Consider the following 20,995-nt stretch of genomic DNA (forward strand, 5'->3'; position numbering starts at 1 on the left):
CCATTTCAAGCCCTGACAATATTAAGGAAGAGATTTATTGGAGTTCATCACACAACCTGAATCCTTTGGAGCCAAGATATTTATAATGATGTGAAAGCGACAGAGTCAACAGTGACTTAAATCATTTAGTCACTATGATAAACACTCTGTTGCCCTAAAATTTAAGGCATGCAGTGAGAACATGACACCCAGAATAGAAACAAAGTCAGTGGCAAACGTTTTGGGTTTGCAGAACCTATCGTGATCCAAAATAAAAGATTGAATGAGAGGAGCTAACAATCAAGTTGTAACACCTATGAGATAAATGCTCATGATACCTCATGAGCCCATGAGATAAAGACAGATATCTTGTGTGAATGCAGTACCTACCTCTGTACCTGAAGAAGTCAGTACTGCATTTATCAGCAAAGAGCTAGAGTAGAACACTATGAGGTACAGAGAAGATGTTTGATGCTTGCCAGACGGCAACTGCTCTGATCATGATTTTGCTTAATGAAGGTTTGATGTAGAGCAACTCTTGATCAATCTGATAGACGTTGTCTGGGATAAATTAGAAAGCAAGATATGGAGCTGGAGGGAAAAAAAATTCAGACTTCCATCCGAAACTTCTGTACTTTATACCTAGGGAAAAAGAGATGCAAGAGAATGAGGGAAGGCACGAGATATCACTCGAGGTGTTTGAAAGATAACAGATCTCAGAGTGATCAGGGAAACTAACAATGAGGCAGCAAAAGCGTTAAAAAGAAATACTGTGATATCAGGAACCTTGGAGACAGATCACATCTCAGAAGCCCTCTCTACAGGCATAAAGAGAAAAGACCCTGGGAAAATAAAGCAGCTACATCTCCAACTCGGCACCCAAGATATGAGCAGGTCCTTCTTCAGGACATCATGTCAAGAGCTGGGTGAGCGGGGGAAGAGCAGAGAGGTGAACAAGTGTCCTCAGCAGCTTGAGATGGCCAAGCTATGTTATGCTTAGTCTGTCCAGTATTTCTTCCTATTCCCCAAACATCTTTCCCTCCTTACTAGCTAAGCTTGTCCCTGTCAGCACCATCTAAAACAAATCCTGGTGCTCTTCAGGGCACATCTTGCCTAACCAAAACACACTGTACAAAACCACTTGTCCTGTATAAAAAGTCCTCACCAATGGAATTTTGCTTTCTATATTGTAATACTGAAATCGTGTTGATGTTCATGCATTGCTGTTCACTTTCCAAGGAGGATCAAAAGAATCATTCGTGCACTGAACAAGCTGGAGGAAAGTTTGTGACCATGACATTTGCTCCTACAAGGTTCTCCCAAGTTCTTCAAGGCCAAACGGTCCTAAATACTTCCTGCTTTTCAGCAAATTAGAAATGAAGCTCAGCTCACCTGCAAAAGTTAATGTTCCATCAATTTCATGTGCAGCTGCCTGAAGTGACACAGAAAATGCCCTTCAGTGAGTTTTCAACTTCAGCCAGTCAGCTGTGGTTCTGAAAAAAGGAAAGTAAAGAAGACATGAAAGGCCATAAGGGCGATACAAAAAGCATTCAGAAATGTACTTAGACCATGGAGCAGGATAAGGCTCAAAATTAGTAGCTATTTCCACCCAACATTTACAGTCAAAAGGAACACTTAAAAGCAACTGAAAACTATTGGTTGAATTTGGCGTGAAGGTGGTGTGGACAGAAGCAGTATAAGCACAACAAATGGCTGTAGGAAGGTTCTCCTGAGTGCATTTTCATTATGCCTAAGTAGATATACGGACGCCTGTGTAAGCCTCCAGTTGATTTCCATTGCCAAAAGCATGTTTCTACGCAGTTTGAGTCAGTGGCAGGACAGGGGCTGGGAAGCTGTTTAGGTGAGCATGAGTTAGGTCCGGCGGCAGAACATAACAACTTTCTTCATCTCCCGCAAAACAAATCAAACCAAAATTGATTTCGAGGTTGTAGAAAATTGGTATTGTTGAACTGGCTGGAAAACACACCAGGAATGGCTCAGCTCGGGAAAAGTGCCCTGGGAACACTACAGGGGAGACCTGCTGGTTTTGTATGGCCATAAAGAGGAAATATGCTCTCAGCTTACAGGGTGTATCCTTCAAAGATTTGCTCTGTGGGAACATCTCTAACAGAGAAGAACAATTCTCTTAGCTAGAACTGTCTGCTACAGTGAACAAAAAAGTATAATGTAGGACTTTTTTCAAACCAAAACCATCGCTTTTGCCAAGTTAATTACTAAGGAATTATTTTAGCTATTAAAGAATTACTTGTTGCCTTGAGCAGCATTAGGCAGAAGATGAGTTAAGACTTTGTTTTGATTTGTTCTGTTCTTTTAAACAGTGGACTGCTCTATTTCAATACCTCAGATTAAATATTATGATTTTCATCTTTCAAAATACTGGTGCAAACCTCTAATGGAAGGTTTGGAAAGCACAAAGGAAGATTCAGCAGTCAGGAAAGGCTCTGGTAGAGAGAGTGGTGGTGAAAAAATCCGGGCATGACTCTTGAGCTTTGCCTGCTGCTCCTGTTTGTGCCTGTCACTGGTCCTCAAGAAGAGCAACCAAGAAGCAAGCAAGAACTGTGAAGTGGAGCAACATCAGTTCCCACTGCTTGCCTCCCCCAGTCAGCAGGCTGTAAGACATGTCAGTGGCAGTCAGGGTCTTGCTTTAGCCTGGAGATCCTCAGTTATTTATGGACCCCACAGAAGGGATGCACTCTGCTGGCATAGGCTGCAGCCTCTCTGGCCTACTCCTGTTTGCACTGTGGCCAAGAAACGATGTTTTTGGTGCTCCCTTTCCTGTGTTCCTCTCTCCAATCCTGTTACAACTGTGAGCACAGCCCCACCGATCCTATATCTTGTGGACTCCCACAGATTTCTTTTGGCTCCTGCTTTCAAGCAGGAGAGGCAAAAAAAAACCAACCCTTTTCTCTCTGAGATATTGTGCGCCATGAAAACACAACAGTAAAGACTAAAAATGTTAAATAAGACAACTAAATGTTTTCTATTACCCAGTGAGAAACGACAGATTCCCACTTACATCCTGCATGATGTTGCTATCCGAGCCGCTGTGTGTTTGAAGCAAGAGGGCTGCATCCTGGGCTGCAAACCACAGAATGGTTGCTTTACCTCCTCTTTGCTTTTGCATTATTTCCTTAAGGCATCTCCCATTTTTCACTTCTAACAGCACATTTGTTGATTCCTCAGAGCCTGGAGATCTGACTTTTCGCTTTGGCTGATGGCACCAGTCTGAATCTGCACCAGTGGAAAAGCCCAAGCACGAGTCTCAATGCTTTGCAGCACTGGCTGCATGGAACTGCTCACCAACTGGTGTTAACAGCCAGGACATGCGTGGACTAGTGAGACAAAACCTACCTGCTTTGGTACCTCCTCCTGGCCAATGTAACTGTGCTTATTTGGATTAACTTTTGTCTGCCAGTTAATTTAAGCATATTCAAGTGTTTTACATTATGTACCATCCTTTGTCTTTCCCCCTTATGACTTCTGAAGGTATTTGTGGAACCATGGCTGAAGTTCGGCTCTGAAAGAGATGCTCAGGCCACTAAGAGTTGCAGAGGGAATTGGCTGCTTTGGGCTCCCAAATGGACTTCTCTATGCTCTGCACCTCCCTTTAGGTACTACTTCTGTTTAAAACTCTGACTCATGCAGCTTTATTTGTCAGGGCAGATGGAGAAGGACAGAGAAGAGATTAGTTTTAGAGCTGGCTTATCCTGAGGTGATAGCTCTTCGAAATGTCAGCACTATTGATGTATTGATATAATTAAACACATCTACCGAAATGTCATCGCTGCTGCCCAGCAATCTGATGGACGGCTCTGGCTGGGGGATGCTCTTAAACAGCACTGCCAAATTGTTGGGATGCTGTGGTCTCTGTCAGATGTCCCCTTGGTTCACAAGTGATGAAATGCTACCGAAGGCAAGGAGGGTTAGTCAGTCTTACGTAAAATCATTAGCCTCACTGTCTAATCATCCTAAGTGTCGCTAATATGGACTAGATTCACATGACCTTTTCTCACAACTTCCAATTTTTAACATGTTCTACTGCCTAAACCTTGTTTTCTTAGCCCTGATTAAGGATCCAGATGGATTCCCTTCAGCAAATGACTGATAAAGCAGACTGTCTCTTCATTTTAGTTTGGGTTTTACTTATTTACTGAAGGTACAGAGACCTGCTCACTAACACCCAGCAATCTCTTACTCTTCCAGTACGATGATAGGATTTCCTCCTCAGCCTGAGTTATACCTTGCCCTGCTGTTCTGCCATGGGAAGGCTAACATAAACCAGCCCAAGGAGATTTCTAATGGGAAGAACTCTGTACTGAGCATCAGAAAGAACACAAAGCTCAATATGCGATTTGGGAAAAGTAGGTCACGAATCTCTCCTTCAGTCATGCTGTACATCTATCTTAAAAGGAAAAAAAAGGGGGGAGGAAAAAAGAACAAAAAAAAAAGGAAAAACAACAAAAAAAGAAGCTTTAGACTGGTAAGAAATGTTCCAGGAAATGAAAATCTTATAACTGCTGCTGCTTGTCAAAGCCCTCATGAAAAAGAAATGGCAGACAGTCACCAAAGGAAACTTGAGATGAGTTGTGGGACCCTCTGCTCATTTTCTTCCTCCTTTGCTCTGTGAATTGCTTTCACCAAGCAGTGCAGAATATCAGAGCACATGCAGACAGCATCCTCCTGCAGTCTGTGAGAAACGGCTACGGAGCAGTGTTCGATTCCCCTCTTATGTGCAAGATCTGGGTTCGGAGACAATTTGTAACACTGCAGGCCTATATTGCTAAAAAGAATAAGCCATTTCAGCTGTCAGTCTCATTAATTATTACACTTTCTACTATTACTGTTATTTGTTGAGGCCAGTCCATTCCTTCCTAAGCTTTTCTCTTTCAAAGACGTAAACCCTTGCCCAGACCCACAGACCTCAGGATGAAATACACGCAGATCTTTCTTCCCTTAGAAGAAACATATGATTTGAGTTTTGATCTGCTGTAGTTCTGAGCGAAATATTCCAACTTTCATATAAGAAAAGCCAGAGGTGCAAATGGCATTCGCTGTTGGACACTGACAGCTCTCAAAGGCTTCCCAGCCAAGATGAATGACCTACTGTGTTAGACAACGTTAAACATACAGCAGAAGACTGTGTCTACCACAAAGAGATGATTTTCTAGATGGGGAAGATGCATAAAGGGCAGCCAAAGGAAAGTATTGTTAGCTATATTCCTCAAAGAAGGAAACAAGACCTAAAACTCCTCAGATGCATTGAAACCACTGGGAGCTTAGTGGATTATTGCTTGAATAAAGCAACATAACCTTTGTCACACAGGAAGTTTTTTGCCAAGAACTGAACTGAGATATTGTGCCAGAGATCAAGAGTCTAGCTTTCTTTCTGAGAAAGAAAAGATAAAAGGGTGTGAAACTTTCTGTCCATGGGATACGGTGCTGACGCACACAAGCAAGCAATTTAGAAGGATAAAAGAATACGGTTATTCTGGAAAGTTACTCTGCAAAAGAGATTTTTCTGCCAATATTTGGTGAGGCGCTGCACCAAGTAGACATAAAATTAATTCCTTGTTTGTCTGGGAGTTTTTTAGCCTGTCCTGGACCTTACAAGAATCAGTGATGCCATGGAAGAGAAGGCTGGAAAAGCATCAGTAGGTTTGCTTCCAGGCTGTTAGAATCATAGAATAGTTAGGGTTGGAAAGGACCTTAAGATCATCTAGTTCCAACCCCCCTGCCATGGGCAGGGACACCTCACACTAAACCATCTTACCCAAGGCTTTGTCCAACCTGTTCACTTTGGTTCACTCATTAGTCACGAGTGTGGCCTGAAACTGATACAGGAACCACCAGAACTAAAACCATGGATTGCTAAAATTCGAACTTCATAGAACCACAGAATGGTTGAGGTTGGAAGTGACCTCTTGAGGTCATCTGGTCCTCCCTGCCAGCTCCCCAGGACCGTGTCCAGATGACGTTGGAATATCTCCAAGGAGGGAGATTCCACCACCTCTCTGGGCAACCTGTGCCAGTTCTTGGTCAGCCTCACAGGAAAAATGTTCCCTGACGTTCAGAGGGAACCTCCTCTATTCCAGTTTGTGCCCATTTCTTCTGGACTTGTCACTGGGCACCACTAAATATAGCCTGGCTCTTTCTTGCCTTCTTCGCAACCTCCCTTCAGGTATGTATATAGTCGAGGCCCAATAGATCAGGTGCTTGAAGACATTCAGTGTGTGCATCTTTATGCACATATACAGCTGTTTGGAATTGGAATAGCATGAGCTTAACTTTCTAATTTTTCTTTCCTTTTTCCTTTTCTTTTTCCATTATTTTGGAGGGGTATAATTTATGTCAGTGAAAATTACCGGTAGCTCTGGCTCAATCTCACAAAGCTCTTTACTGTATTTTTAGGTAACCAAATAAGATACATTTTAAATGTTTCATGCTGTTAAAAATCCAGCCACAGTCATGTATGAAGCACTCGTGTAAAAACATATTGCAGACTGAGAGTGGATTAGAATACGTAGTTTGCAGTGAAGTGCAAGACATAGCAGAGTATTCAAGACAAACGTCCACTTCTCAAACCTGGAGGGTAACGGAGCACTTAAAGACATTCCATGGGATTATCCTGTGATCCGCCTCTCCTCTTTCAGTTTAATGTGCTTCTTTTAATTACCTTTATTAAATTTACACTTGATGAGTATCAGATGCTCTGTTACTACCTTTACCAGCATCTGATGATCTCCTAACAACGCTTTTCAGTCCAGATGCTTTTTTCATTCCACAGTTATAGCAAAATGTCTTGGAAGCCTGGAGCCAAGATGGAGTAAGAAACAGAAACCATACAGAGTACATACCTCTGAAACGCTGAACTAAAGCTTATATCGGAAAGAGAAAAAGGAAGAGGGGAAACAAGATCTGAAATACTGAGGAAACCCTGCAAGGAAGAAATGAAAAAGGACGTTTTCTTGAAGGAGGTATAATTACAACTAGGCACAGTTTAAACCAAATACTTTTCCTATGAAGTGTGTGTGAGTACAGCAACAAACCCAAAGAACGAACGTACCTGGCTACTTGCTGTATGATTCTGGTTAATGCCCACTGCTACCTTTTCAGACAATCGTAACCACTGACCATGAAGCAGGGTGTAGATGAAATCCGAATCCTCCTGTGAATACACCATTCATCTCCTGTAAGAGGCAATGAGTGAAACTGAAGTTTAGTGCATGTGAGGTTCTGTTCAGATCTTTAAAGCAAGAACACAGAGTGAGTAAATTAGGCTGTGGGACTGTTTATTACAAGCAAGCTGTTTGTCCCCATTTTCCCAAAGAACTGCACAGATGCTGAAACCGAAACACACAGAGATGCACACACACACACTCTTGATTAGACTATAGCCAAACAAATTATAGCATAATATAAAGAAAGCAGTTGCTATAAGGCAAAGTATGAATAAACCCTGTTTCACAATAACTAAGGCATTGAGACATGGTTTATAGACAGGCATAAATGGCCTTTTCCTTTTTTCTTTTTTTTTTTTGTGGCTTTTATTACTTTTTCTGCTGCTGTTCTAGGAACATAACTTTGAAGTATTGCTTTGTTACAAACCCCCCTCTTCCCTTAGTCTAAGCAAAAGGGGCAGGCACAAAGTAGAAAGACTGAGAGTCATCTGCCTGGAGAAGAGTGCAGAAGATGGAACAGGGAATACAATTAGATGTATAGAAATAGTAACTACAGATATGGTGAATGAGTAGGAATGGCCCAAGGAATCATTATAAATGAACACACATAGTTTTTAGTAATGTACTGAAATCTGGGTCACAACCAGGCCCTCTGCTCAGTTTGGTACCTATAGGACCTATAACACCTGCTTGGTATCACCCCAAAACACTCCACCTGTAGAAGTCATTCTGCAGAGACTGAGTGATTTAGGTCTAAAACCTTCAAAATATAACAAAGGTGAAGTGAGAAAAGGTGCTGTGCATTACTGGAAGCTGGGTGGCACCAGGACCAGTTTCCTACAGACCACCTGCGTGTGCTAACATGGGCTTCTGATAGGTAAAGAGCAAAGATTTGCAAGGTTGCAAAGTGCTAAGCTGGAGGAAGAATACAACACACGTGCTTTTGAGTCCCTCCTGTGTGTAAACTTTGAGATAAAAAAGAACGTATTTAGGGGAATTAGTTATTCTTCATGAGGTGAAAGAAAGAGGGAGTTTCAGGCACCCAGGAGGGAAGAGTGACTTAAGGCATGGAAGTTTGTGACAAGGCAGCTCAAAGCAACTAGTTCCTAGAACAAGAAACTCTAGCCTAAACTTTCTGGGCTTCCAAAGTTATATTGCTCCTTCCAACACCCAAATTACGGCGAAGGGAGAGCTCATTGTTGGAACTCCAGTTTCAGCTGTTGAAGCAAACACTGATGTATTGGTTGCCCTTTGACTTCCTCTGGAAAAGAACAGGAACCATCCATCCACTTCACTCAGAAGACAACTCCTTGAGTGATTTTCTGTGACACCAGAGATCAGAAATCACTGTTGGATTCCTGTACTTCCAGCATTTTGTTTCTGTGCTTCAGGGAAGTTCAACTAAGCCATTTCTTTACCCATGCCTTTCTTTTACTTGTAGCTGGTGTTTCCTGTTGCCTAAAGTAGAGATCTTACCCATCAATTCACCTCTTTGTTATCATCTGTGAACATTAGAAAGAATAATTGATGGCACTGGTGTATAATCCTACCTTTAACAATTTCCTGAGGGTTAAAGGCTTTTCTCTCTATTGCCATAGAGATTAAAAAAAATAAATCCCATAGGCTCAGGTCGTAATTGAAAACACACTACTTTCAATACAGATTAAAGCACACACAGGAATGAATGTCTTTAATTCATGTAAACCCAGCCCTGCAGTCCCCCTTTTTCACTGTTACCGTCCGTTAGCCACCAATTTGAAAAGAGCAGAGAAATGATTTGATTTCATAATCAAATAGCTGAGCAGAAACCATTTCCTCCAGCACAGCTTTTACATTTATATTTAAATGAACTGCCTGTGGCCGGGAAGTTCTGCCTCATTTAGAGACGGGAGTTAAAAGGACCTACTGTGAGACACAGGGCAGGGCAGAATTAACAGATTGGGATGAATTTCAAGTGTCTCAGAGCTACAAGGAAACGCACCACTTGTTTGTGTGTGCTGAGATTGAGTCCAGAGAAAGGCTGGACCACAGTAAATCTGGTCTCGTGCACAGAACCTGGCCACAGTACTGCTGCCTGCAGCTGGCCCGGGACTGAGGGACCTCCAGGGAGGGTCCTGCTTTGGTTTGACTCCAAGGGATACCAATTTACACCACCTGCAGCTCACACTGCAAACACAGCCTGTGGGAAACTGGAGACTGGTAGGGAATAACTGAAAGCTCATCCAGCAGGCGAAGGAGTAATGAACTAGTTTCGGACTCAAAGTGGTGACCTTGTCTCTCCTATTTCTTTGGTAAACGTACAGTTAGGAGAGAGCTATTAGCTTAAACACCAACTTAGTAACATTAGGGTATAGTTCTTGGCCCTCCCACAGATAGTTTCTTCTATACTAACTGCTTTACAAACAGGAGATAATTAATCCTTATAACACACTTCTCCAGGGAGAGCATAACAGTCTTACCTCTCCTTAGGTATGGGAGTAATTTGCCCAGTGCCTGCCAGGATACCAACTTGAGAGAAATGAGACGAGCTAGCACTGATTGGTGATTCTATCCAGCTGTGGATGAAAACAACCTCCTGCCAGGCAGGACCTGCTGCCTAGCTTCATTCCTCCTCTTCTCCCACAGGGATGCTGGTGCTCTCACTACATGAGAAGTCACTGTAATTTCAAAGGAGAGAGAATGACAATATATAACTAAAGCATAACGCAGGACAAAAAGGTCAGGAGGGGGCAGAACCCCTCTGAGACAAGTCTTTCAATAACCCATTCTCTTCCTTTGCGTGTGCTTTGCCTCCAGGTGTTAAAACAAGGAGGTTGCTGCTCATACCTTGTATTTGCTCCTTGACTCAGGGCTCTGGTTCCCCAGCCAATATTCCCAGTCAAGTGTTAGGAAAAGTACCAAGCACAGAGAGCTCCTGCTGCAGACTAAGTGCAGTTAGTCTGCATCTGCAGGCTGATGCTCATGCTGAGCCCTGCAGGGGAATAGGCAGCCTGGGCACCGAGAAGAGCAGAGAAAGAAAATGCCAAGTAAAATTTACTTGAGCGGGGAAAATATTGCCTTCCTGGCTGCTTCTGAAAGCCTGCCTGCTGTATTTTATCGCTGAAGAGAAGTTCACTGTATGAGTGTGGAAGTTTGCAGGGAACTGCAACAGGATGTAGGCAACATCAAGAGCGGTCACCAAGCTCTTTGCTACAAGCTGGAACAGGAGCGAGACGAAGAAACAGATTCCTCTGAAATAAAATCTCTCTTGCTGCTAACATGTATGCTTTAAAATAGGCAGAAGGGTTATGGCACTGTGCAGATGGCTGTCTTAGAGAAGTAAGGCCTCATGGCACCTAAGCTGGAGAGAAGGCAGCAGCGACGGGGTTTGTTGAGGGGGTTGTATACTGGCCAGCCCCCCCGAGAATCTTCACACTGGTGTTTCATACTTGTAAAACACAGGAGATAGTGGGCTTGAGTTACTGCTTCTGTATTGCTTTGCTTTCTTTCTGTCCAAGGCCGCCTTTTAAAATCAAAGCCATATATATATATGTATATACACACCCATATATAGGTTTTAATTATAGACATACAGTTTTAATTATATATTGCTTTTATATATTTTAATTTCTATTTTTAATGCATGTATATAAATATACATTCATATATGCATATATTTAGAATTACATACACATATAAAGGGAAAAGATAAGGAAAAGGCAAAGAGCCACAACATAAAAATAAATTTAACAGAAAATACTCCCCATATTCACTGTGTTATGTAGGATGCAATTTAAACTGTATAAATCGCTTACAGTTGCTTCCTCCCCACCTATTCTCCTCACCTCTTTCCGAATTCCTATTAATTTCTGCCCCTCACCAGTGACTACTATTCACACCGTTGCTTGCATTACCCACCTCCAGACAGCTCAGGGCAACTTATATGTCTTTTTAGTCATCCTGTTATGATGTAACTTCAAAAAGAACACAATTACACCAGTTACCAATGACTGAACTGCAAAAGATCAGAGATAAGTTTTCATTTTCTTTCATTAAAGTTTGTTATTTTCTGAGTAACACTCACCCTAGGCAGGATCTAAGCAGAGAGCCTGCACTCCTGAAGAGTTTTTACCTTAGCCAGTTGGAATGGGTGTTACAAGGGCTATTTCTCCTAATGCTGGCTGCCAAATTTATTTTGGTGGAAGTTAACAACAGCAGCAATTGTTAAACAAAATGGAGAAGCAGCAAGGCCTTGACTTTTGGAAACATATTTCAAACCTCAAACACATCACTTGTCAATGTGTTTGGAGAAAAACCCTTTCATGTCCTACTGTGTCTGTTCCCTTAACAATAGTCTGTCAGCCCTTGGGAGCAAGCTTGAACAGGATTTCACTAGAAAGCATGCATGTCATCGCAACTATTCATCTTCAGAAGAGGTTGACTCCATTTGCAACATTGATCACTCTAACAGTACTCCAGGAGAAGAGATCTGCAATGAAAACCTTATGACAGTGTCTAGCAACTGAAAAAGCAAAAGAGTGTATTGTGAAGACAGTATATTTTGAAGAAAGCAGTATTCATCCTCAGCTTCATTCCTTCCCTTGCCCATGCTTTGGACCAAAAAAGGTGAGGGGTCCAAACTGTGCTGAGGGTGTCCACGGTGCAGACATGGAGGTGTGGAGGCTGCTGACAGTCAGAAGGGGAGGCACTGAAGGGCACAAGACACCTTGAGCACCTCTAACACTCCTGATATGCTGCGCTCCCACTGTCGATCTGTATCCTCTTATTTTATAGTCAGCTGGTTTTAGTCTCCTAAATAAAGGAGTTAGGCTACCCCATGCTCTCCACGGCTCTCTTTCAGGGTCATCTCCCCACAGTAATGCTCAAGGACTTTGTTTAAAATTAACTCTTATTTTACCATGAGGTCTCAAAGGGGGTAATTTCGATAAATCTGTGTGAACTAAAGAAAGCGTCCCATACTAAAAGAAGTGCTCCATTCATCTAAGTACCAGTGCACAATGAAGGGAAAACTAGTGCCCTAACCATTTATTAGCCATCAGAGATTCAATTGTTGGAAGACATACTGGAAATGGGATATCACCTATGGAGCTGCAAGTCAACGCTGGGGATGCACTGTCTCCGACAGTGGGCATTGGTGTTATTTCTGTGGAAAGCTGATCAAGGCTGGGATGTAAAAGCCAGCAACGTGCTTTTCAGATGGCATCTGGTGGCACAGTATAATAGACTATGCTATTTGCTACACCATTGCTCATGAAATATTGTTAGCAGGGTGCAGATCACTCGTCCATTAACACCCCGTGAAGTCACCTTGAATCCCATGTTTCCAGAACGGTGGAAAAGACTTCTATTTCACAGCTGAAAAATAAGCCATTTAGATGCTTTTAAAGTGCCTAGTGCAGAAATTAGGCATTTCAGCAACGCTCTCTTACCTATCACAATTTTTCAGCTTTAGGATCTCATCTGGAAGAGATGCGAATATCACTCCAGTTGGTCTGAACAAGCGCTATGCCAGAAGTTAATATGACCCTTTGTCTCTTTGGTGATAATTCTCCAAGAAGATATTTTTAAAGGTATCTACCATACATGTATTATTATAGATATTCTATAAGTCTATTCTCCATTTAATCACGCTGGCATGTGGAAGAGAATTTTTAATTCTCATGATTTGTTGCAGCTCCAACACACCAATCTCATGCTTACTGCTATCTATACAAGAGAAATAAATCCTCAAAATTAAACAGTAACTAAAGTAATCCATTTGGGTAACTTTCCTAACCATCCACTTTGGAAACTGATGGCCAGGGAGACTGACAGCTTTGAGCTCTGTTATCTGCTGTGAGAGAGCATAGACAAAACAACGCTGCTCCATTAGTCCACATTCATCTGGAATTGCAATATTCCTTTCTCTTCCCCCTAGCCAGAGAACATTTACACAGTCTTATCTTCAGTTTTGACTTGCTACTGCCAGCGGTGGGCAGGGTGAAATGCGGGTAGTTTATACTCTGAGCTACTGTGTACATCTTCTGTGGATGCAGCAAGATGGTGCTGCGCTGGTTCAGAGACAGGTTTCCTTTGTCATTAAATGCTTCATTTTTAGAGAATGAAAAATTAAAGCTGCCAAACACTGATGGCCTTCTAGAGGTGAGTGCACTGCAACTGGGTTGACCGGGATGTCTAATTTCAAGGAGAGAGAGAAGCGACTGTGCAACCATTTTACAGCTCCACGCTGCTCTAATGTTTCGCTAAGAACTAGGCACAAGGTCAAATACAAAGAGTCAAAGGGTGAACAGATGAATGAAAAGGGAAGGGGTTTCTTTGAGCAGAACTACATGAAACCTTGGAGACCTTCCTTTCTTACTGAATAAAACCTGACACCTTTTGAAGTTCACACAACGTTAAGAACCAGGTCTGAACTTTGATATCAGTTGTGAGGCACATTAAGAAAAAGGAATGTCCATTACTCCAGATTTTTCTGTCATTTCTGTCTGGCTTTCATCACTTGATCTTATTTTGTGAATACCCATTGTTCTTGAACACAATTACTATGTGAAACCTTCAGAAGAGCTAGCATAAGACGCACATGGCTGTTCTTACACCACTCATACATTTGATGGAGGCACTGAGGGCTAGGACCAGCCTCATATACTTTGCAAAGGATTCAGTAAGGAGTCAGGGATGAGACTGAGAAGTCAAAGCTTCTGCAGTTGGAGAGTAGCCACATGAAAGCACTATGGATTATCAGAAGTCTAAAAAACAGGATCTAGCAGGAAAAAAACATCAAAAGAAAGGAAGTGGCATAATTTGAGAGATTCCAACAGTGGGAAGATGTCACAATAAGTCTTCAAACACAGAAAAAACCACTGCCAGTGGGAGCTGGTTGCATCTCCAGCCTTTTTTAGTGCTACCAGGAAAAGGGGATCATAAGCAGATACTTGAGGAGAGGCTCAGGTGGTGAACCTGGGGTGTTTAGTTCCATTTTACACCAGGGATCTGTTTCTAGAGCACCTTGTCTGGCCTCCCACTGCCACTCCAGAAAGGCACAGGTAACACCTGACTGCCCTGTATTGGTATCTCAAGGGCACCCTATGCCTCTATCCAAATCCCACGCTTGGCTTTTTAATAACAAGCTATAGTTAAAGAGCTGTTCCTCTCCAGTGACAACTACTGTCCTGTACATGTTGTGACATTATGGCCCGTTTGACAGCCCTGACTGAGCACACTGCACAATCATGCTAAAAACGTGCAGAGCAGGCAGAAGGAAACACCTCAGCAGGTCAAAAAGGGAGCAGCCTGCTTACACCTCTCCATAGGCAAGGTAAATGTGCAAAATAAAACCCTGTAGGAAACCAAATCTAAGCATTTTTGTTATTCCTACCCACTCCTTTGGGCAGCACACTCCTTTGCACACATTAGCTGATGAGATGGTAAGTAATCCTGCTGAAGCCGAGAAGGTTATTATTATTAATTCATGTGGAGTCCTGGTTACTGCGACCACATTAGACGCACACACACTTCAGTGAGTGCAGTACAGAGGCTGTCTCTGCCTTTGCCATAGGTTCTGTGTCAGGAGGATTTTGCAGTGGCAGGGCTGGTGTTCGGGGGCTGACTCGTTTGCTTGAGCCTGCAGCGTGGTGCTTCCACTTTCCATGTCTTTATGATGTTATTCTTGCCAACATCCTAAATTAGCAATTAATTTGCTTCACCTATTTTTCATTCGAGGCCCTATTTGTCTAACTATTCCAAATAGAATGAATCACGAGTACCTTAGTTTAAAGCTTCCTATTGTACAGCTGCAGATTTATGTCGTTATTTAGTTATACAAGAACAATAAATAACCCTCACTGTGTGTACTCTGATCCAACGCCATTGAAGCGTTTTTGCCACTGCCTTCCACGGGAGCATGATTAAAATTCTCATAAAGTGTTTCATTAAAGCCTGAAAATACCTGTGGAAGCCTGTGATAATTAGTGCAATTAAAACTGTATTCTGAAAAACCAAGTGCAGTAATGACAGCCTGGCATCCCGTGATTTGGTGCAGTAGTTCCAAACTTTGCTTAATTTGCATTCCAAAAGGAGAGGCTACAGCTCCCCCTTCCTTAGGGATAATTGTCATGAATATGGGCTAATGAGCAATCACTGACACCAGCAGGCTCTACGGCCCCAGTAAATAGACTAAGATAGATTTATGAGATGGATGTGTGAGCATGGGCGGGTAGAGCTGGGGGAGCTGTGCCCGTACATGTCTTGCTTTGCCCATCAATCTCCCAGACTCCAGAGGGAATGGCTGAAGTGCACAGGCAGCAGCTCCTGCATTGCTGCGGGTTGGAGACAGGGGTATCACCCAACCCCAGCGCTGGCTGCAGGGCGCTGATGGCCGGTTTAGCCCCTGCCTCTCAGAAGAACTGAACCAACCTGCTCAGCTCAAACAGCAGGACTCACTTAAAGGCAGAAAGCCTTATTCCATGAGGTTTGCCACATATGTCTGGCTCAGTAAACACAGAAGTGGTGTTAGAGAAGGAGGACTCTTTGACAGGGTATCTGATTACAGGAGACTTAGCGCGAGCTGTGGATGTCGCAGAGCAGAAATTCATCATCGTTGCCACTGCTCTCAAAAAGAAGTGGGCTGAACAGAGCTGGAGCACAGATTTTCAGCTGCCAAAGGCCAGGATTAACAGCAGCCAGGCTTTGCCTTTACAGGATGGCTCTGTGCAATCCAGACTCCCCAGAAAAGGATTTTTCCAATAATAAAGCAACTGTCAATAGAAGCTGTTATTCTGTCATTTGTTCCAATGGGAGTGGTACATTTGTCTTCTTCTACGGTGCTTTAACTGTATTTTTTGCTTTATTATAACTTGCTTCAGAACACTCCAGTCTGGTTTTGGTGTAGCATTCGTGCCCTAAGAAGAATTTTCAAGTTTGATGTGAACCCTGTACAAAACTAAACCATCTTGTCCTTGAATCAGGGAAATTCAGTTGACTCTGCCAAGTTTTGCTGTGACAAATTGGATTAGTCCATACCTAACGTGCAGTCAAAATTCACAGTTGGGAACACGCAGAAGCGTAGCCAAAGCATGCAATAAAAAGAGCCGCGGGTCTTCTATATGCTAAAATGAAATGATATTTTGGATCCTCTAGTCTAACATCTGAGCATTTAGTAATTATTGCACATAGCGGTCTGTTGTACCCTCATCTGCTCCTTTTGCAAGGCATGAAATTTCAGGGTTTTTTCTGTTTTACCTTAGAAGTTAGTTACATGACCTGTAAGCATTCTGGGTTTCTAGTTCATATTTCAGTCACTTCCCTTGTGGCTCCTCTGAACTATATACCATGCTTCCCAAAGATCTCTGAAGTACTGAGTTTTCATTAGGTGATGCTCTTAGGGTTTCAGAGGGTTAATAATTCATTTCCTTCTTAACTAAATTATCTCGTTTTCAGTCGGTTGCCAAAGCACAAAGGAAGTTCAAGTTTAGAGATGTGCAATCTCAGAAAGAATGAGTCTTAAAAATTGATTGAAAACATACACCTTCAGTCACTTTCAACTTACAAAAATCAGGATAATTTAACATGCTGCGACCGGAAAGATAAATTTTTTCCAAATGTGACCAAAAATATCTGAGAACAAACAGAGCCAAAGGAACGAGAGTAAAGCTTGTGGGGATGTCAGAGAAGGGACTTCCTTGGCAATGTGCTATCCCATAGACCAGTGTGACGCTGTAAGGGGAAAAAGGGAAGCCCAAGAAACCTAAAGGTTGAATGAAGGCAAGAAGGCTTTTGGGAAGAACAAGCATCAGATTGTAAGTACAGATAAACTAATAAATCCAAAGGCGGGCAACTTGAAGGGAAATTGTCCTATCACCTTTTGATTTTCTTTCTGTACTATCTCATTCGCTGGAAGTTCTTCAGCAGCACTAACAGTAATATCAGTCCATTAATAACTCCTACAGCACTGAAATGCTTCTTTGCTGCCACCTCATAAGAGGTTCTGTAATATCCAACCCTTGGGTTGAGGGAAATGAAATGAACTACCTTATCGTGTTTGATAAGGTAGGTTCATTTAGTTTCTGTATTCTTTTCCTTCCTGATCTTTTTAGAACGATGATAAATTTGGAGTTCTGCAGGACTCTCTCTCTTTAAAATGTTCTGCTTCTTTCAGCACCACCACCTCAGTGCTTTCAAACTGCGAAATAAAAATCAGAGCTGACACTTCCCACAGCGCCTTATCAGGGACTTACTGCCCTTGTTCCTGCAATTAAGTCTCTGGTACCCTGCTGCTGATTGTTAATTGCAACTAGCTGCTTTCGGGTTCCGGAGGGACCTGCAGGTGTTGTCTCTCTACTGCTTCACTACCCACTGCCCCTTTGCTAGCTACTTTCTGAGCATCTGCATAAAAATTCAAAGCACGCACAAGGCAAAGTCATGGAGCTTTAATCTGGGTCCAAAGTTAGTCCTGGATCCATCAGAACCGATGCTTCGGGTAATCTGACAGTGAAAAAGGAGTTATCTGAGGCCCCAATTCCCATAGCACCACTGAAGCTGAGCAGCAAATAATGAAGTATTCTGTCTAATAGAATTATGTGTTAATGCTCAAGGAGCGCTTCTTGAGAGCAAGCATCTGAAACTATCAACAAACAGCAACGAACAACCTAGAATGGAGTTTCAAGCTGGACAACGTCCATGGTTTAGCTGGACTCCTCAGGAAACACTTGGCCTTCTTGTAGATCTTACTCACCCTAGAAAGTGCTTAATTACTTCAGCTTAGAGCCACTTAATATGTTTAATTACTTCAGCTTAGAGCCACTTAGGATGTTTAATTACATAATCAACTAGACACATCCTGTTTGCTGCTCACTGCGACTTGAAACAAAACGAAACAAAAGCATCATTCAATATCTGCTAAACAATCTTTTATGATGTTACTACACCGGTTCTTCTGTAAATTCCTAATCCCAATTATGCAAATGTTAATTAAGGTTATTACTGCTCAGTTTCTATTGACCGGGGAAATCCTAATGCATAGGTACGACCTGCTGGAAAACGTTGCCTAAAAGTTTCAAGTCTCTACACTTACTGACACAAGGTACCGAGACTCTTGCTGTGCATTACAGTCACCATACAGAAGACATACGTTGGCTTTCCACACTATTTCCATGCCTTATTTCTCTCATTTGACTTCCTAGTGAAGAGTAGGATCTTTCCACATAACTTTAATGCAGGAATGTGGTAGGGAGGATGAAAGAGTGGAGGAGGTGAGAGCTTCCACCTGAGCTAAGCAGGGGATGTTCAACAGCAGGGTATGCTCAACCCTGCTTTAACAGCTTCAGGAGCCTGTAAAGTGGTAATAAACTGAATACCACATGCCCCTTCCATATTGCTGAGGCTGCCTCTCAAGTCCTTCCCTTACACCAAACTGTTTCCCATTTTTACTAGGTTGCCACCCCTTTTATAACCCCAGAAAAGTGTAAATGGCCTGTGCATAGTAAGGAGCTATATATCCCAATAAGATCACAAAGAATGTGGAGTGAATAGTTCATCACATACAGTGTAACACCCAGGGGTCAGAAAAACAGCAAAAAATGCTGATGCTTTGCAAACACTGGCATAGAAATATTTGTAAGAGTAGTAAAAAAGAAGCAAAAGTAATTCAAGTGGAAGGAAAAAGTCACAAAACTGTAATCTAATTCCTTGCCTCCTGACACACTGCCACCTTGTTGGAGACCTGTGACTCAAGTTGCCCAGTAAGTGGATGAAAAAGGAATAACATTTCAGCAGCAAGTTGAGGAGGATAAAATGAACTGCCAAGGTCCTGAAAAGTGCATAGGCATGCTCATAGACGGGCACAAGCCATTCATCAGCATTACTGGGCGGTAAGCAGAAGCATCAAGGAAAGCCTACAGTTAAGGCCAGAGTAAAATGCTACAGCATGTGGCTGATTTCAGTGCCAGCAAGTGCAGGCACACGTAGCGTCCTTTGCTGTGTGCTTCTTGGCATCGCTTATCTCTTCTCCCCACTGCTGCAGAGGCTTTCTCCTTGAAGCCCCTCCTGCTTCATCAGGCTACCCATCAGTCTCAGCACAGGCACTGCCATCACATCTTCTGTACAGAGCAGATGGCACACAGACCCAGCTAAGCACGGGTGGTTTGAACTTGGACTTTCTAACTGAAGTCTTTAGATGCACTGCTGGGACAGCTACAGCAAAAAGGAATCTGCTGCTGAGGGAAGTTCAGCAGAGCAACAGCTTGCTGTCAGGGGCTACGCCAGCCTTCAGGAGTCAGGCTGAGCCATGGGGCCAGGTTCAGGCAACCAAAAGAAAGAGTCGTGATGGGGGGACGTTTCCTCCCCGTTAAATACACATACGCCAGCTGGGTAAATAGCAGACTTGGTAGTGTCTTTCATCACTCAAATGTGCTCTGTGTGCTGGTCACCTCACATTTACATAGGCATAGACCTTCCTTCCATCCTGCCTGCCAGCCTCCCTCCCTTCTTCCCTTTCTTCTTCCCTCCCTTTCTCATCCCTTCCTCCCTCCCTTTCTCCCTTCCTTCCTCCCTTCCTTTTGTCCTTCCTCCCCTCCTTCCTCCTTTTCTTCCCCCCTCTCTCCCTCTTTTCCTTATCCCTGTCTTCCTCCCTCCATCCCTCCCTTCCCTCTCTCATGACTTGCCCACTTCTGGTTTAGCCATAAATCCCTCAGCGAAAGGGCAGCCATTTAGCCAGGGTTTTCACAGTGACACTAGAGCATTACTGAGCTAATACGGAAAATAACCAACTAAGCAAGCCTTGTTCCGACTACTGAAAGAGGCAGAAACAGATTCATGCTCTCCGTCTCCTCATATTGATTCAGCACCTTAATCAAAGGCTGTGGCTAGAGCTAGACACTGCCCTAATTTAGATTGGGTCTCCAGCCACCATTTCTCCTTTAGATCAGACTGCCCTGCAGAGGCTGAGACAAAACTCAGTCCTTGTCCCTCAGCTCTAGGCACTCTTCCCTCTTGGGTTAGCTTCAGGTAGTATGCTCACGTTATGAATAAATATCTTTAATTCAGCCTCAACTCAAGCAAGTCCCTAAGGCAGTCTTCTCTGTTAGCTACTGAATGTATTTAAAAAGTATGTGGAAAGCAGCAAAACCAATTGATCCTTTGGGGAATTCAATTTGCCTCATTTGTTAAAGCAAAATGCAGATATCAACACACTGCTTGAGCTAAAGAATATCTAGGAGAGTGCTGCAAGCAGACAAGCCCCGGTTTCCACTGAGTAAATGCTGTAATTTCTTTTGAAGAGCCCGGTGATATGAAATAATGAACCAGTAAGCTTTGGATTAAATTGACTATCCATTTTTGTCCCGCTGGTTAATGTTGCATTCTGTGATTATCTAGTTTCATCCTCTTATTTCAGCCAAAGCCAGTATTTTTAGCACAAACCACAGCATGTCTCTTCATCAAAGGCCAGAGAGTTTAATTGCGGCTGGTCAGTAGCAAGCACTTAATTTTGAGGAAGGGAAGACCAGCTCCATGTGTGCTGCATCAGTGTTCTGCTACAGCGGGTTAGCTGGAGTACTAATTTCACACTCAACCCATTCATAGAGCAAATACACTCCTTAATCCTGTCTCCTGGCCCTTTTAGTCAACTCTGCTCCCTTTAGCTCCTCAATTTACACTACCTACCAAGTGAGCAAGTGCAAATGCTAGTCAAGGCCAACAAAGTCCTTGCAGGAAGCAGAAAGCAATACCCTTCATCTCCATCAGGTGAATGGAACACCTCGTTGTTCCGTTTGCTGTTCCATCGTTGTGAGTGGTATTAGAGTGACGGCTGACGAGCGCAACAC

The 20,995-nt window shown here is 42.9% G+C and overlaps 1 long non-coding RNA gene across 2 annotated transcripts in view; it reads right to left on the reverse strand.

Annotated features, from left to right (window-relative positions):
* Positions 1-1,305: 1,305 nt before the first annotated feature.
* The window catches only part of LOC133269193 (uncharacterized), a 123,091-nt gene continuing 103,401 nt past the window's right edge, over positions 1,306-20,995 (reverse strand). For both annotated transcript variants that reach the window (XR_009743367.1, XR_009743368.1), the window contains 3 exons: positions 9,638-9,835; positions 7,132-7,187; positions 1,306-1,472 (listed from right to left, as the gene is read on the reverse strand). This is a non-coding gene — a long non-coding RNA (uncharacterized LOC133269193). The remainder of the gene's footprint in view (positions 1,473-7,131; positions 7,188-9,637; positions 9,836-20,995) is intronic.

Source organism: Pezoporus flaviventris, unplaced genomic scaffold (genome assembly GCF_033815535.1).
Source record: "Pezoporus flaviventris isolate CSIRO_AGI_PZ_B2104156 unplaced genomic scaffold, CSIRO_AGI_Pfla_v1 ptg000015l, whole genome shotgun sequence".
Lineage (NCBI taxonomy): Eukaryota > Metazoa > Chordata > Aves > Psittaciformes > Psittacidae > Pezoporus > Pezoporus flaviventris.